At 49.1% G+C, this 16,109-nt stretch overlaps 1 non-coding gene across 1 annotated transcript; it reads right to left on the minus strand.

The window, feature by feature from the left end:
- Positions 1-14,859: 14,859 nt before the first annotated feature.
- TRNAQ-CUG lies at positions 14,860-14,931 on the minus strand. The gene has a single exon. It is a non-coding gene; the product is annotated as a tRNA-Gln (tRNA).
- Positions 14,932-16,109: the final 1,178 nt, after the last annotated feature.

A 16,109-nucleotide genomic window follows, 5' to 3' on the forward strand; every position in this document is an offset into this window, starting at 1 on the left:
TTGGGAAAATTTGTGCCCCGAGTCCTTACACTAGATCTGGGGGGCGAGGCAGGTGGGAAGGGGGCTAGAAATGCCACACAATGGTCTCTTCCACAGCATTCTGGACTCATTCATTCTGAAATCTGGTTTCATTGAGACCATTGTTAATCCAGAGTCACTGCATGGAAAGACAAGGAGTGACTCCAGATGGACAGTGGGGCAAATGAGATCAGCAGTTCTCCCTGTGAGGAGGGGCTCTCATTAGCTGCTCTCCCCAGAGAGCTAAAGGAGGGAAGCTGCTCAAACGCTCTGTCCCTCTCTGCTCAGGACATTGGAGTTCAGCTTCCTGGGTCAGACGCTGCAGCCTCCATTGTGATCTGGGAGACCAGGCTTAGCAGCTGCTGCTCCCCCAGCGGGGCTCTGTGCTGGGATGTGACCTTAATTAAAGCTGCTTCTCTGCCCGGCCCAGGTGATGACTTTCTCCAGCTGGTCCTAGCCCCTTGGGGCAGCCCTGGGCCCTGTTAATAGAAATTCTACCACAGACTCCAGGTAACTGAAAGACCTCTGAGAAAGTGCTGGGGACTGGCAAGAAAGTGACTCTGCACAAACAGCCTCTCCTCCCATTAGCAATTGCCAGGAGCAAATCCAGCCATGGGAGAGCAAAGCCCCCAGGAATGGGAGTGTCTCAGCCAGAGGGGCAGGGAGAGTGGACAGGGGAAGGAGAGACTGAAAGGGGCAGTGGGAGAAATGAGTGGGGGGGAGAGATTTCCAGCTCTCTAGTCCACCCAGACACATGTATTGCAGCATCCCTGGGCAGAACCACTTTCCAGTGAACAAGCAAAGGATCAGACAGAGGAAAAGCCAGTTCCAGACTCTATATTCCCCCTGCTGGGGTGTGATTGCCGTGGGGTCAGTGTCCGAGGGAATCCCCCACAGTGACTCCTTTGGTTCTGCTCCTTTCCAGCCTTGTGTTCAGAGACTTTGTTACGGGAGGGGAGAGGGAGAATGGAGGTTAAAAATGTGTCTGGGCTTAGCCTGGCAGGAGGGGTCAGGTCTACACTGTAATAACATGCTTGATCTCTTTCCCAGGATGGCAGAATCTAGGATGTCTGTCTGCAGGGAAAGGGCCTGGGAGAATCATCCTGTGAAATTAACTAAAGCCTGTTCTGAAACCCCCACAACTGCCCTTCTCACCCAGACAGGTTGTAGAATGACGTCCATGTTTCGCTCCAGCTCATCCCATCCTCCCATGCGAGAGGGAAGAGAAATGGCTGCAGAGGAGCCTGTTCAGGTAGGGATTATCAGGAGGTTGCTGGTGGATTCCTGCAGGGGGGAGAGGGACAGCAAATACACCGGAGATGGGAAGGTTTGCACAGTCTGGTTTGGAGGTTGGAGTGGGGCAGGAAATGCACAGGGTGGGGAAGGGAGGAGGACAGCTTGAGATAAACTTGCTGGGAGTTGTTTAATAAATGGCCTAGATTCTAGGAACAGACCCATGAGATTAGGTGGTGGAAATACCCTAATTTGTGAAACAGAAAATAACCCTCCTACATGGAGCTAGTCAAACTGACCAGACTCTCAGTGCTGGAGCCTGACCTGACTAACCAGCGGCTCCTGTGAGATATGAAGTGGGCACCCATCAGTGAGGGTTAGGGGAGCTGCCCCACGCTTCATATCCAGCTCCTCACAATGAGAAGGTTATTGGGCTTCCTACCAGCGAGCTCTCCCTGCACCCTGCTAGGGCCTCCATCTCCTGTATCGGTCTGTGGCTAGTAGGTGTGTGATGGATCTGCTGGGAGAGAAAAGGGGCTCTGTATTCGTCCCCTTAACCTGGTGTTTCCAGGATGCTCTGAGTGGGTTGGAGGTGGGACTGTGACTGTGATCCACCCAAAGCTTGCATTTGATTGGTTCCTCTCCCCCACGAATAGTGGGGCTGTGAGTGGGACATCGGGTACAGAGTGCTGGACTCTTGCTCTTTCAGGGGCTGGTGACCTTCGAGGAGGTGGCTGTGTATTTCACCAAGGAAGAGTGGGCTCTGCTGGACCCCACTCAGAGAGCCTTCTACAGGGATGTCATGCAGGAGAACTATGAGAATGTGACCTCACTGGGTAAGGATTCCCATCTCCTTGGTTCTTGGAATAGAAAATAAAGAAATATGGTTCATGCCAGCCCCACAATGCCACTTCTACTCTGTCCTGTTTCAGCATCACCCCAATAGGCCAGTGACACACACATTGCCACAGACCCTCCCCTGCTGCAGAACGCTTTGGGAACAGAGCACAGGAGCCATATTTCACAGTGTCAAATAGCTCATGTTTGCTCAAGTAAACTTCTTTGGGATGGGGCGACCACATCTGCACGGAGTATTCAAGATGTAGGCATACCATGGATTTATATAGAGGCAATATGATATTTTATGTCTTATTATCTATCCCTTTCTTAATGATTCCCAACATTCTGTTTGCTTTTTTCACTGCTTCTGCACATTGAGTGGATGTTTTCAGAGAACTATCCACAGTGACTCCAAGATCTCTCTCGAGTGGAAACAGCTAATTTAGACCCCATCATTTTGTATGTCTAGTTGGGATTATGTTTTCCAATGGGCTGCAATATGTGTTATCGTGACATCTAGTACTGCTGAGATCCTGCATTCAGTAATATCCCTGCCCTTCCTGTTCCCTTTCTCCACTGAACCCCACCAGCCCATGGTTACTGTTCCCAGCTTCCCCAGGACTCTCTCATTGTCTCTGTCTCTGGACCTCTCTGTCAACAAGAAGCAGTGCTGGGGAGACTTGCCCTCTCTCTGGAGTCTTTGATTTCTGGGACATGGATTTACTTTCTCTGTGTTTTAGGAGACTCTTTGAAATTGAGTGTCTGTGATATTAACCACAGTGCAACCTGGAGTGTTGAACAGCTGTGTGACTCAGTTCCCAAGCTGGGGTACCTTTTACACTGCTTTACTTTGAGAGCAGCCACTCCTGGGCAGGTAACACAGTCTCCAGCATGTAACTCGCTCCCAGCTACACACTATTGAGTGCTGCTAGTCAGTGACTCACGAGTTACAGTGCAGCACAGGAGAACCCCAGAAAATTCTCCGGTCCCAGACTTTCCCCCAGAAATGTGCATCTTGCCCTGTCCAGCACACTACTGAACAAGGCAAGCTCATATGAAGTCTGTCATTTCATCAGTGGAAAATGACATGCGCCAGCCTTGTTATCCCAAATGGAGTTTCCAACATAGTTTAATACACTGGTTAGATAAAGAATAAAACAAGATTGTTAACGATCAAAAAAAAAATTTAAGATACAGATAATGAGGCATAAAGCTCAGAATTGTTTACAAAAGAAATGCAAGATAAAACACAAACTAACGTCTAAGTTAACAAGCTGAAACGGATTCAAGGCAAATGTTTCTCTCACCAGGTGCTGAGACAGGCTGGCTTTCCTTTCAGCCAGGACTCCCCCTAACCCACCCCTGCTGCCCACGTTCAGCTCTGCAGGAGTTGTCATGAGCAGAGGGAAAGGGGAGAGAGAGAGTCTCAAGCATTTTCCTCACCTCTTTTTATAATTCAGTCCTTTGTACTAGAAGCAACTTCAGTTCTCAGCTGAGTCATGGTGCCAGGCTGTCTGTCGGAGATATGAGAATTGTGAGGGAAAGTCTACAGACAGAGCTTTGGAGCTTTGGTCAAGCTAGCAGGCCTAAAGTATTAGCTGAGCTTGCTTCTGTGTGTAAAGGGCATAGAAAGGCAAAGTGGAATGGAAAATCCCCAAAATTGGGGAACAATGGCTTTGTGTGCATTAGGGGCCTAAGTAGGTGAAGTGGAAAGTCCCCAAACACACTGATTTGCAGTAACCGAGCTTGTGAAACATAACCACAGTGGAAGTGTTAGAAAAGTCAACCCACAAACTAGGCTAGGAATAACAATAAGAGGAAAGGCCGAATATGGAAAACTGATTGTTCAGCTTGCTTTTGACCTGCATCATATTTTGCAATATATTCCAAATAAGGTAATTAACGTGCAACATATGTGTCATTGATTGTGGTTTTAAGCTTTAAAAGGCTTGTGTGATTTTTAGCTCAGGGGGACAGTATTCCAATAGCTGTCGCCCCCTGCGCGCTTGTAACCAAGAAAAGAACCTCAGGCTGAGCTGATTCAAAATCAATCGTGTGGTCGTTTTCCACAACAGCTTCAAGAGGTCCCTGTGATGGAATGTAAATGTCTTCACACCTTCCCCCTGCAGGAGAATGGCTGTTTGACCAGCTGTTTGCCTTGCTGTCTCTGAGGAACTGCTCTTTGGGTGTTCCCCAGAATTGTAACTTTTTCAGTTAAAATCTCATAACTTTACATACAGTGTTACTACACATTTTAACAGGAGGATAATATTCTGTAGATTATGCGTTTTCAAATGATACCTCACAAGCCATACTGTGTACAAAATTGATCATAATTTTCTAGAAGAGTGAAAATAGGGGTATAGACTTACACAGTGTCTGTGTGTGTGTTCCCAGCAGATATGTGGGTATTTCAATCCCTCATAAGCATAGTGTTCAGCATCTTCAAGGACCTGGGGAACTAGTCCTGGAAATTCACTGGTTTACCAAGTGTGACACTGTATGGAATTGTGAGACACTTTGGTACTAATAATAAAATGATATAATCTGATAAAATTAAAATGAATTGTGCTAGATATGCCATGTAAGGTGTCAGGGGAAATGTTATGGTTTTCCAAGTATGATCATTTTGTTTCTATGTTTGTATCACCTTTGTATTTTGAGTTATAGATATGTAGGGTATATCTGTATTTCCAGACTTGGGCAATGTTTCTGGTGACACCCTCAGAGGTATTGGCAACACTGCCTAACCTGTTTGATGGCCCATTGAGGGTCATCAGCTGTACAATGAGCCCATGGAAAGGACCAAGGGGATACACCTATTGAGTCAGCAAGACATGCAGGGATATGCCTGTGTACTGAGACCTCCAAGGCTTTCCCATGCCCTGTGCTGTGAAGCTTGTGTTTGGGACACAGGAAGTACGGGACACATGGGAAAAGGAATATAAAGGGCAGCTGCATCATCTGCATTTTGTCTTCAATCCCTCTTCCTACCTCTGGAGCAACTTCTCTACAAACTGAACCGTGGAACAAAGGACCGAATGACCCATCCAAGCTGTGGATGTGTTCCGGACAGACTATCAAGCCAGCAACTCACCAATACTGCTAAGAACCTGATATATCCGTTTTGGAATGTAGCTGACTGCTTTCCCATTTAACTTCTTTCTTTCTTTCGTTCTTTCTTTAGTTTAGATGCTAAAGGATTGGCTGGCAGTGTGGTATTTTGGGTAAGATCCAAACCTATACTGACCTGGTAATGTGGCTGACCCTTTGGGGTCAGAAGATCATTTTGTTTATGTGAGCAGAGTTTTTAAATAACCTCTCACTGTACCGGACCTAGGTGCTGATTGGGAGTCAGAGAACTGTCATGCATAAAGGGGGCCGTGTGATTTCTTTTTTCAGCTTCTTGTTAACCAGTGTGTGGGATCAGAAGCACAGTTTGTGACTGGTCAGTGAGTTTCACTTCAGTGTTAAACAGCAGTTTTGGGAGCATCTGCTCTCCTTTTTCAGCCTGCCCTGATCTTGGCATTTTCAGTGAGGACTGCCCCAGGCACACCAGGTCATACTAAGCACTGAAGTTAAATTAATAGAATGTTTTTTATGACCAAGTCTTATGCAGTCAACTGAACTCCTTTTTTTTCTTTCATCTGAGTAGGGTTTTCAGTTTTCCAACCTGATGTGATCTCCCAGCTGGAACAAGGGGAAGAGCCATGGGTCCCAGACCTCCAGGATTCAGAGGAAAGAGAGATCCTGAGATCTCCCTGCACAGGTGAGGAAACATTAAACCAACTCAGAATCTGTAAGTGCCTGAAGGAAACATCTGAGGCCTTTGGGGGGGGGGGTGGTCTCTCAGTTAATTACTGTCCCTAGCAGGGGTGATATCCTCAGGGTAAATATAGTTCATGGCTTCTTATACATCATAGCAGACACCAGGGAGTAGCTTCCTCCCTTTCTTCCTGCATATTTGGATGGGATGTGAAGTCTGAATTCATCCCCCTCCTCTCTCCTATTTAGGGGAAGAGTTTGGGGGAGTTCGTTCCTGATTTTTATTTGACCTCCCTTCCACACTTGTTTTGGTTTGGCCTTCCCCTTTCCATCCCTGTCTGAGGTTTCTGTCTCTATCACAGCAGGTGACGCAATGGTAGATGAGAAAGAGGAGCAGAATTCTCAGCAGGAAAATGTTGAGCAAGTGGATAAACCCAGAGCATTATCGCAGAGATCGAAAAGGAATGTGTCCAGGAGTCATGAGCAGGGAAAACCCTGTGAGATTCAGCACAGACCAGAAAGAGAGCAAGGAAACCAGCCAGGGGAGAAAGTGGATAAATTTATTTCCTCTTGGGGAACACAGAAGGTCCTCATGGAAACCACAACACAGCAGGAAATCCTCAGGCAAAAGAGAAAAAATACATGCAGTGGGTGTGGAAAAACCTTCTCTTGCAGCTCAGCCCTTTCTGTACATCGGAGAATCCACACAGGGGAGAGGCCCTGTGAATGCCCTGCGTGTGGGAAATGCTTCATTAGCAGCTCAGCCCTTTCTAAACATCGGAGAATCCACAGAGGGGACCGGCCCTACGAATGCAGTGAGTGTGGGAAAACCTTCTCTCGCAGCTCAGCCCTTTCTGTACATCAGAGAATCCACACAGGGGAGAGGCCCTACAAATGCAGTGAGTGTGGGAAAACCTTCTCTCGCAGTTCGTGCCTTATTAGGCATCAAACAATTCACAGAGGAGAGAGTCCCTATGAATGCAGTGAGTGTGGGAAAACCTTCAATCGCAGCTCCCACCTTATTAGTCATCAAACAATCCACAGAGGAGAGAGGCCCTATGAATGCAGTGAGTGTGGGAAAACCTTCTCTCGCAGCTCAGCCCTTTCTGTACATCAGAGAATCCACACAGGGGAGAGGCCCTATGAATGCAGTGAGTGTGGGAAAACCTTCTCTTGCAGCTCAGCCCTTTCTGTACATCAGAGAATCCACACAGGGGACCGGCCCTACGAATGCAGTGAGTGTGGGAAAACCTTCTCTCGCAGCTCAGCCCTTTCTGTACATCAGAGAATCCACACAGGGGAGAGGCCCTACAAATGCAGTGAGTGTGGGAAAACCTTCAGTTGCAGTTCGCACCTTATTAGGCATCAAACAATTCACAGAGGAGTGTGACGTTATTGATATAAATGGGGACCATATAGAACATGGGTTGCAACCAAGGTCCTGTAGTGGCACCAAATCTTAGGTAAAGTGGGTCATATAAGGTGTCTAAGACCAGGTTATGGGTTGCTGGTTATGATTATGCTATCTGTATGCATGTATTATTTTTAGTTGAAATTATGAATATTGGCTCTATACTGTCTGTATTTCTAGTTGGTGCTGTGCTTCTGGGGAAAGCATCCCAGACAAGTTGGTGTTAGCTCTGCCTAGCTGGCTTGATGGCCCATTAAGGACCATCAGCTACACAATTGACCCATGGAGAGAAGGCAGACAGGCCTTGTGTCTCAGCAAACTATGCAGGGACTGGCCCATGTGACTCCAGACTCCATTTTGCTGTAATTTTCCACAGTAAGGACAAAGAGATTCTTACACCTGGAAGAGCCTATATAAGGCCGATGCCTCATCTCCATCTTGTCTTCAATCCTGCTTCTTACCTCTGGAGGGACTTTGCTACAAACTGAAGCTCTGAACAAAGGACTGATGATCCATCCCAGTGGGGGATGTTCCAGAGACTTGACTTGAATCTGCAGTTTATTCCATCACTGCTGCAAGCCTGAACCAAGAACTTTGCCATTACTGTATGTAACTGATTCCATTTAACCATTTCTAGCTCTCATCTCTACCTTTTTCCCTTTATGAATAAACCTTTAGATTTTAGATTCTAAAGGATTGGCAACAGCGTAATTTGTGGGTAAGATCTGATGTGTATATTGACCTGGGTCTGGGGCTTGATTCTTTGGGATCGAGAGAACCGTTTTCTTTTATTGGGGTGTTGGTTTTTATAACCATTCATCCCCAGGATGAGTGGGACTGGTGGTGATACTGGGAGACTGGAGTGTCTAAGGAAAATGCTTGTGTGACTTGTGGTTAGCCAGTGGGGTGAGACCAAAGTCCTTTTTGTCTGGCTGGTTTGGTTTGCCTTAGAGGTGGAAAAACCCCAGCCTAGGGCTGTGACTGCCCTGTTTGAGCAATTGGTCCTGAATTGGCACTCTCAGTTGGGTCCTGCCAGAACTGCACCGTCACAAGGAGAGAGTCCCTATGAATGCAGCGAGTGTGGGAAAACCTTCTCTTGGCACTCAGCCCACGTTAGCCATCAGAGAATCTGCCAGGGAGATCAACATTGTAAAAATCTCTAGGGCTATCAAGACTTTCTTTTCTTTAATACTTTTCCTGATTCCCACATAGTAACTTTTAAAGCTCTTTGAACTGTGTGCAGCCCCGTTATCCCTCAGCTTGTCCAGGTGAGGGGCCCATTTTTGCCTTTTGCAGTTCACCCTCTTTTGAGATGGACCTATTTGTCCTTTCTATTGTCCCACAAGTAATTGGAGTGTGCCCTTCCTATGAGGAACCAGGGAGCATCACGTTTATACCATTCCTCCTATTGCAAAGTTATCATTAGAGTCACCAGTGATACAGATTGTATCCTTGCCAATTGTTCTCACGTTGCTCTGGGTTGTGCTGAAGAGCAGATATATTGGGAATTTTTCAAATTATATGTAAATGAAGAGAAGCAGGGGCAGGAAAAAAAATATAATTACAGCTTCTGTGACACTGGAAGGAGATGGGGTGACTCAGATTCCCTCCTTCCCCATCACTGCAGAACTGTTAACCTCTGCATGGCTCAGGTAAAAGGTATCTTCATTAAGTTCTATCCATCCACTTCTCAAAGTGTCATGTGATGAAGCATTCTGCATTGTCTGTGCTTGGAGATGATGTTTTGACTTCTTTAATCCTATATCAGAGTCGCTATAACTGGAGATGAAAGTGTCCAAAGTCCTGGGAGGGGAATTGAAATGGATCCCAAATACAGTGTTGTTAGAGTTTAAATCCCAGGTTCCATCTATTGTAAAGCCACTTTTGGCAAGGTGGCTGTTTTTCCCTCATTATGGGAATGCTAGGATACTAAAAATGTTGTAAATAACAAAACTGACTATGTAGACAGGGGTGAGTGAAGCAGGTTTGAATGGATCAGAGGAGAATGTGATGGGAGAATCTCTTGTCCCGATTCTGAATAATCAGATGTAACCTGCTCTGGAATTTCACTTGACACTTTCTTTGTAATGTATTCTCTCTATGTGATGTGGGTTTCTATCTTTCCTGAAGGCTATTTGGTCACCCGATTGGATATTAGTTCAGTTTGATAGGATGTAGCTCAGATGTATTGGAGAATTTAAGACAATGACCCTTAGTTAAAGTCCTCATTTATGATTTCAGCTTTGCTTTTTCCCCATCCCTCCATGATGACATAGAGAAAGTTGAAGTGCAGTTCTATCAGCAGGAGAGAACTCTCTAATTTACTGGACAGACTAACAAGGAAACAGCAGTGATTTAAATTCTCCACTCAGAAATGGTGAACAACAGCAGAACCCCAACTAACTGAAGGAAGTGCATATGATCACAGTGTATTTCAGTTGTTTAAGGCAATATTGTCTCCTTTGATCTGGGAAGAGAATTCCATGGTAAGTGATTTTGAACTAGGCAAAATGCCCATGTGTTTGGTTCCCAAAGCATTTGTAACTCAGGCCCTACAGAAGATCTCTTCTAGCTAATCCTATGGTATGGGAAATGCTGCCCTTCATGACACAGATGTTGAGGAAATAGAAGTGGAGTTTTTTGTCAAATTTATCTTTTGTAGGAGCTAAAAGATCTGTATAAAATGAAACCAGTGTTGAAAATGTAATATCTTCAGAAAAATAGCCATTTTTTAATAGAATCTCCAGCTCTGGTAACTAACGAAGATTCTGCTCTAGGCCTGTATCCGGTCCCTTCTCTGGACCTGTGCCACCAAATTAAAGAAAAGCTGGGCATGTTTCAGGAAGCCATTCCTCATTAACACTGCTGAGATTTGAAGTGGTTTTGTAAAGGATTTTACTTCAGAGAAGTGTAAATTTACCCTATCCAAGACCAAGGATTTGGAAAGAGCTGAGGTTGAAAGAGTCCACATCCAGATCTTGGTCTCCACCCCGGTAAAGGAAGCGATGGTGACCCAAGGAAAATTGATTGTGCAACTCCAATTCCTAGTTCAGTGTCACTGATTACACTTCCAAACGATGCCAGGGTTAGATTGAGAACAGTCATCGTTCACTGTTTGGATGCAAAGAGAGAGTGCTTCATAGGACAGTCCTTCCCTGTGGATCCCAAACTGGCTGCCTGAGTGGGTAACAAGGACTTTCAGGCTGTAGAAATGATGGTAACCAAAGAGGCAACGAATTTGTCAGGCTCCAATTTCAGACTTCCGGATACATGCATGTTGAGCCCTGATTCTATGGTTTTGTGTCTGACACTGTGGCTACACAGAAAAGCTGATGTTGGCACAGCTGCACCAATGTAGCTGCACTGCTGTAGCACTGCTATTACAAACGCTCTAAGCCAATGGGAGAGATTTCTCCCATCGGACTTGATTAGTCCAGCCCCCGCAAGCAGCAGTGGCTATGTCGGCAGGAGAAGCTCTCCCGCTCATGTAGCACTATCTACCCAAGGGGGTTAGGGCTGTGTAACTGGATTTTTCACAGCCCTAAGTAATATAGTTATCCTAATAAATACCTTTAGTGTGGACCAGACCTTAGTTTTTTACTTGTGTTTTATGCATTTACATTACTTCTCTACCTCCTCCTACTTTGAAAGATTAAAAAGTGTGAAAAGAGAGGTATTCTTCTCCATGATGCAAACATTCCGACATAGAAGACCCCTTCTACGAACACATGTGGCAGAAGAACCAGAGATATATGAACTCACAGAAATGGTTGGGACCTATGTTGGGACAAACCACAATAAGAACCAGGGTTCAGTTGTTGGCAATGGGGATTAAAAGAAAACTAACATATATGACAAGAATTTGTGATCTTTGAATATGTTGTTGTTACCAATTAAAATGAAATTATAGGTGAAGTTATTGGTTAAAGAGTAAGAGACTGTGTGATAATCTGAATTATTTTGGAAAACTGAAAGTTGTTTTGTTTTTGTGTTTTGTTCGTCGTACAGGCGATACAACAGGAAAAGGGACTGTCTGAATTGCCAAGGCAGGGAATGAACAAGCTACAGCAGCATTAACATACAGCATCATTAACCACAAACACACTCTAATCATGCTCCAGCCATTGCTGTTCGGCCATGGCCACACGTACAGAGCTGCACAGCAGTGAGTGGGCTGGGGAAGCTGGGCTGAGCAAACAATTGGAAATGACCCTTCAGTGAGAACAGAACCAGTGTAGAAAGGCCCCTGTGTTAAGTGGTTGTGGCTGAGGGCTTAGGGAGCTGGGCTGACACCATAGGGGTTTTTCTGTGGAGGTTTGATTCTTGCCAGCTAGGCAAGGCTGGTGTGTGGTGTCTCCATGGCTGTACTTTCAGTGTCTGATCACCCACGGTGCCCCAGGGAGCCAAGCCTAGATGTATGCAGAGGCTAAGGACAAGTCAACATTTCAAACAGTGAGTCTATGCTGCTGCAGCTCAGTAATGGAGATGCTCTATGCCAGAGTTTCTCAAACTTTCTTTCACTGCAACCCCCTTCTGCCAAAAAAAACTTACTGCATGGCCCTGGAAAGAGGGACCAAGCACCAAGCCCCTCCACACCAGGCAGGGGCAGGGGGGAGCCAAAGCCTGAGCCCCACCCCAGTGTGGGGAGGGCAAAACCAGAGCTTGAGGGATTCAGCCTGGGTGGCGGGGCTCAGACTTTTGGTTTCAGACCCAGGCCCCAACAAGTCTAATACCAGCCCTGGTGACCCCATTAAAACAGGATAATGACTCACATTGGGGTCCTGCCCCACAGTTTGAGAACCACTGCTCTATGCTGAGGGGAGAAAATTTCCTGTGTGTGTGGTTAGTCCACTTCCCCAGGAGGTGGCAGCTATGTCAGTGGGAGAAGCTATATCGGTGGGTGCGCAAGCTGTGGTGTTTGCCACATTTAAGAAGTTTATTCAAACCCCATTTTAAAAACCACCTGTGGTCTGGGAATGGCAAAGGAGTTTGATGAAGCAGGGTTTGTCCTTCAAAGTCCTGGAGATCACGATTCCCTGCTCAAATCATTGTGCACTGGCCCAGCACCAGACAATGCAGAATGGACACCACACGCCCTGCCCCGCCTCACCTGAGCTGCTCTCCAGGTGCATTGGAGCCCAGTGCCCAGCACCTTGGCCCTCCTGCCCCACAGGGGGTGAGCTGCAGCCCCTGCCACACTCCGCAGAGGGGAGAAGGGTCAGGACAGCCAGCCCTTGTAACATGGGGAAATCACCATCGAGGTTGACGGTATGGGGGCTGTGACATACAGAGAAACAGTTGTCGCGCCGGCAGAGGGCAGCAGAGCATGCACACACACACACACACAATTGCAAGCATACACGAACACATGCATGAATCCAGCCACACACATACAATTGCTAATATACACAAACACCTGCACAAATCCAGCCAACACCAACACAAGCCTGGGACCAGGGGAGCAGAGCAGGCTGGGGCCGGGTCACTCCACTTCCCGCAGGAAGTAGCCAGCCCCCCATGTCCCACGATGGCCTGGGACCAGCCCCCTTCCGCTTCCCCCCATGGAGGCCTGGGGCCCCAGCCTGCTCCGCTCCCCTGGCTCCCAAACTTGGAGGGGGGAACCGCCCCACAGCACTAGCTGGTGGTGTGGCTGGGAGCCAGGGCAGTGGACCAGGCTGGGGCTGGGTCACTCCACTTACCAGGCAGTGAGTGCAGGGGTGGGGGCCATGGGGAAGAGCCGGGCAGCCCCCCCTGCAGCAGCTCCCCACCCCAGCTCACCTCCACTCCGCCTTCTCCCCTGAGCTCACCGGGGACGCTCCACTTCTCCCGCCTCCCAGGCTTGCGGTTCCAATCAGCTGTTTAGTGCAGCAAGCCTGGGAGGGGAGGAGAATCAGAGCAGGAGCAGCGTGCTCAGGGGAGAAGATGGAGCAGAGGTGAGCTGGGACAGGGAGCGGTGCCCCTGCACACACACCCCCACCCCCGTTACTTGCTGCAGGCAGCCATCCCCCCGCACCTCCCAGCCCCCTGCCCCAGCTCACCTCCATTCCCCCGCCCCCCCAGCGTGCGATTTTTGGTGCCCCCAACCACAGGGCCCCCAGGGCGGCCGACTAGTTTGCCTAGTGGTTGCACCGGCCCTGGCCACTGCCTGTCAGCAGGATTCCCCCTCCTCCTCCTCAGTGAGACTAAATCTCCCCACCTAGACAGCCGGTCCGTCCGCTGCACCCCAATCCCTCATGCCTGAGCCTCCCTGCCAAAGCCCTGCACCTGGCTCCAGAGAATTAAGTCTCACATCTCACTGGGAACTCGACTTCTTGTGCCCAGAGAGTCTCAGCCCCCCTCAGTAGCTGACCTGAGAAACACAGTGTCTGCAAAAGCAGCAAAGAGTCGTGTGGCACCTTATAGACTAACAGACGTATTGCAGCATGAGCTTTCGTGGGTGAATCCCCACTTTGTCGGATGCGTCAGTGTCGCCTTTTCCAAAGAAGTGCCTGGAGGGCCTTTTTCTTTCTGTGTGACCACGTGGCCTAATGGAGAAGGCATTTGACTTTGGATCAGGCGATTGAGGGTTCGAGTCCCTTTGTGCTTGTGCAGTTTTACCTTTGGGCTGAACGTCCTGCTCCCTTCAGGGCTGGAACCTCTTCTTGGCTGCTCAGGCCAATGCTCTGGCTTCAGCTAGAGCCCCGGGAAGGAGTTGGGGGGTGGGTGTCACAAAGGCTGGGGCATGAGCCCCAGGTGCTTCCAGTCTCACCTTTGCCCTTCCTGACTTGCCAAAGAAAATGGGCGGCTGCCCGGGCTAGCGTGTGGAGCAGTTTCCCTCTTCCAAGTGTGCGCCTGTCCCTGTGTTTGAGGGGGTTTGCTACATAGCACCTGGGGAGCCTGGGTGTTTCTCTGCTTCTCGCCAGCTGGGGAAAAGCCTCTTGGGGTAAAATCTCCTGCCCCACTGCCAAAGTGAGCACCGTGAGTGGGAACAGTAAGAGGCGCCACCAGGGGGGCTGGCCCTGCTTTCCTACCGTCTTCTGATGCTGGCCACAGAGCATCAGCAGCCGCCCCGCATGCTGGTCAGTGGGTGGCCTTCAGTGGGTGTTTGGCATGGCAGGGAGCAGCCTGGCTGGGTGTTTTTGTGCCTGTCTGAAGGCCACACATAGGCATGGTCCTGCCCTCCTCTGGCCCTGCCCTCAGTTGCTCAGTGGCTTTTAAGCCTTCCCTTGGAGCCGTCAGCACCAGCCGCCTCTGCTCTAGATGCCCAGAGGAGGGGAGGTGCTGGGCTCCAGCCTGGGAAGCCTGGCCCTGGCCCTGCTTCCTTTAAATGCCATGTGGGCAAGAGGAAGAGCTGCAGCTACAGGGACCAAAGTGGTGGACATCAGGTGAAGCAGCAAGAAACCCAACATCAGGTCAACCCGCAGGAATCTCTAGCCAGACTGTTAAGTTCTAGGACCCCAACCTATAGCCGCCAGCTGGACCAGAGACCCATCTCCAATGGGCATCAGTGACCCAGGAGGAGGAGAGAAAACATCCACTCTAGTTCAGCCAGGGAGAGAGTAACCAAGCACCTTGAGCTCCAAGGCTTTGCAGCAAACCACCGTACCTGCCAGAGGTCCCACTGAGATTTGAACTCAGATTCCAGGATTCAGAGTCCTGAGTGCTGCCCATTACACCATGGGACCTGCTGCCATTTTGTTTTCTAGACCCCTGTGACTCTCATCTGGCTGGTTTGCACTCTGCACTTATTGCTTCCCACCAGTGACCTCCTCTCGCAGGACTCTCTCTCCTCCTCCAGCGACTATAGTCCTGCACTACCGGATCCGCGGGTCCTGCCCTGAGTCCCTGCATCCCCCTGCTTTGTCTCCATTCCCTGCAGGCTGCAAAAATGTCAGGGGAGGCCACCCCTCCCTTCACTCGGTGCTCCCGCTCATATCGGCCAGCTGCAGCCTCCTCTCCTGGAACTCGGGCAGCTGTCACTTGATCCGATCGTACAGTCACACGCTGACTGGCTCCCCTGCCTGGATGCTCTTGCGGAAATCCCACAGGCGACACTGCAGGACTTGGCACTGTTGGTTTCTTTAATGTTGTGGTGTTTGCACGACTGCCAGAACAAAGCCGCCAACTCCTCCCTCACCGACTCCCACCAATCCCCCTGGTTGCCATAGAACCCTCTGATGCTTTCCCGTTCTGCCAACACCGCCAGGCCTCGGCCCCCTGCTCCTTTATCTTGCAAGCTCTGGATGTTCAGCTTCCAATATCCTCTGCCCTGGGTCAGGGACAGGGGTGGCTCCAGGCACCAGCGCAGCAAGCGGCGGGGGGGTGGCCTGCTGGTCGCTGTGAGGGTGGCAGTCAGGCTGCCTGCAGGAAGTCCCCTGGTAATGCGGATTAGGCGGCATGTCTGCGGGAGCTCTGCCAGTGCCCCGGCTGCAGCAGCAATTCGGTGGTGGTACGCTGAAGGCACAGGATCGGCAGACCTCCCACAGGCATGCTGATTAATCCGCGTTACCAGAGGACCTCCCGCAGGCATGCCGCCGAATCCGTGTTACCAGAGGACCTCCGGCAGGTGTTGGGATAGATCTGTATTACATTATACACTAATGTTAGATGTGTAGAAAGTGTGACTAGAAAGGAGCAGTGTGACGGTGCTGCCTGTGGGAGCCAGCTGAGGTCACTCAATCAGGGTGAACTGCAAACAAAATGGGGCAGACAAATCCCAAACATTGGTGGTTATTCCAGTACTTAGATTTACCAACCAGCACAACACAGCTTCTGTAGCACCTCACTGGTTACTCAGAAGTCCAAACAACGCAGTTCCCTTAAAGTGCCCAGCCTCCGGCCTCCGTCCAGACACACACATCAG

This window comes from Mauremys reevesii, unplaced genomic scaffold, assembly GCF_016161935.1.
Source record: "Mauremys reevesii isolate NIE-2019 unplaced genomic scaffold, ASM1616193v1 Contig4, whole genome shotgun sequence".
In the NCBI taxonomy this organism is placed as follows: domain Eukaryota; kingdom Metazoa; phylum Chordata; order Testudines; family Geoemydidae; genus Mauremys; species Mauremys reevesii.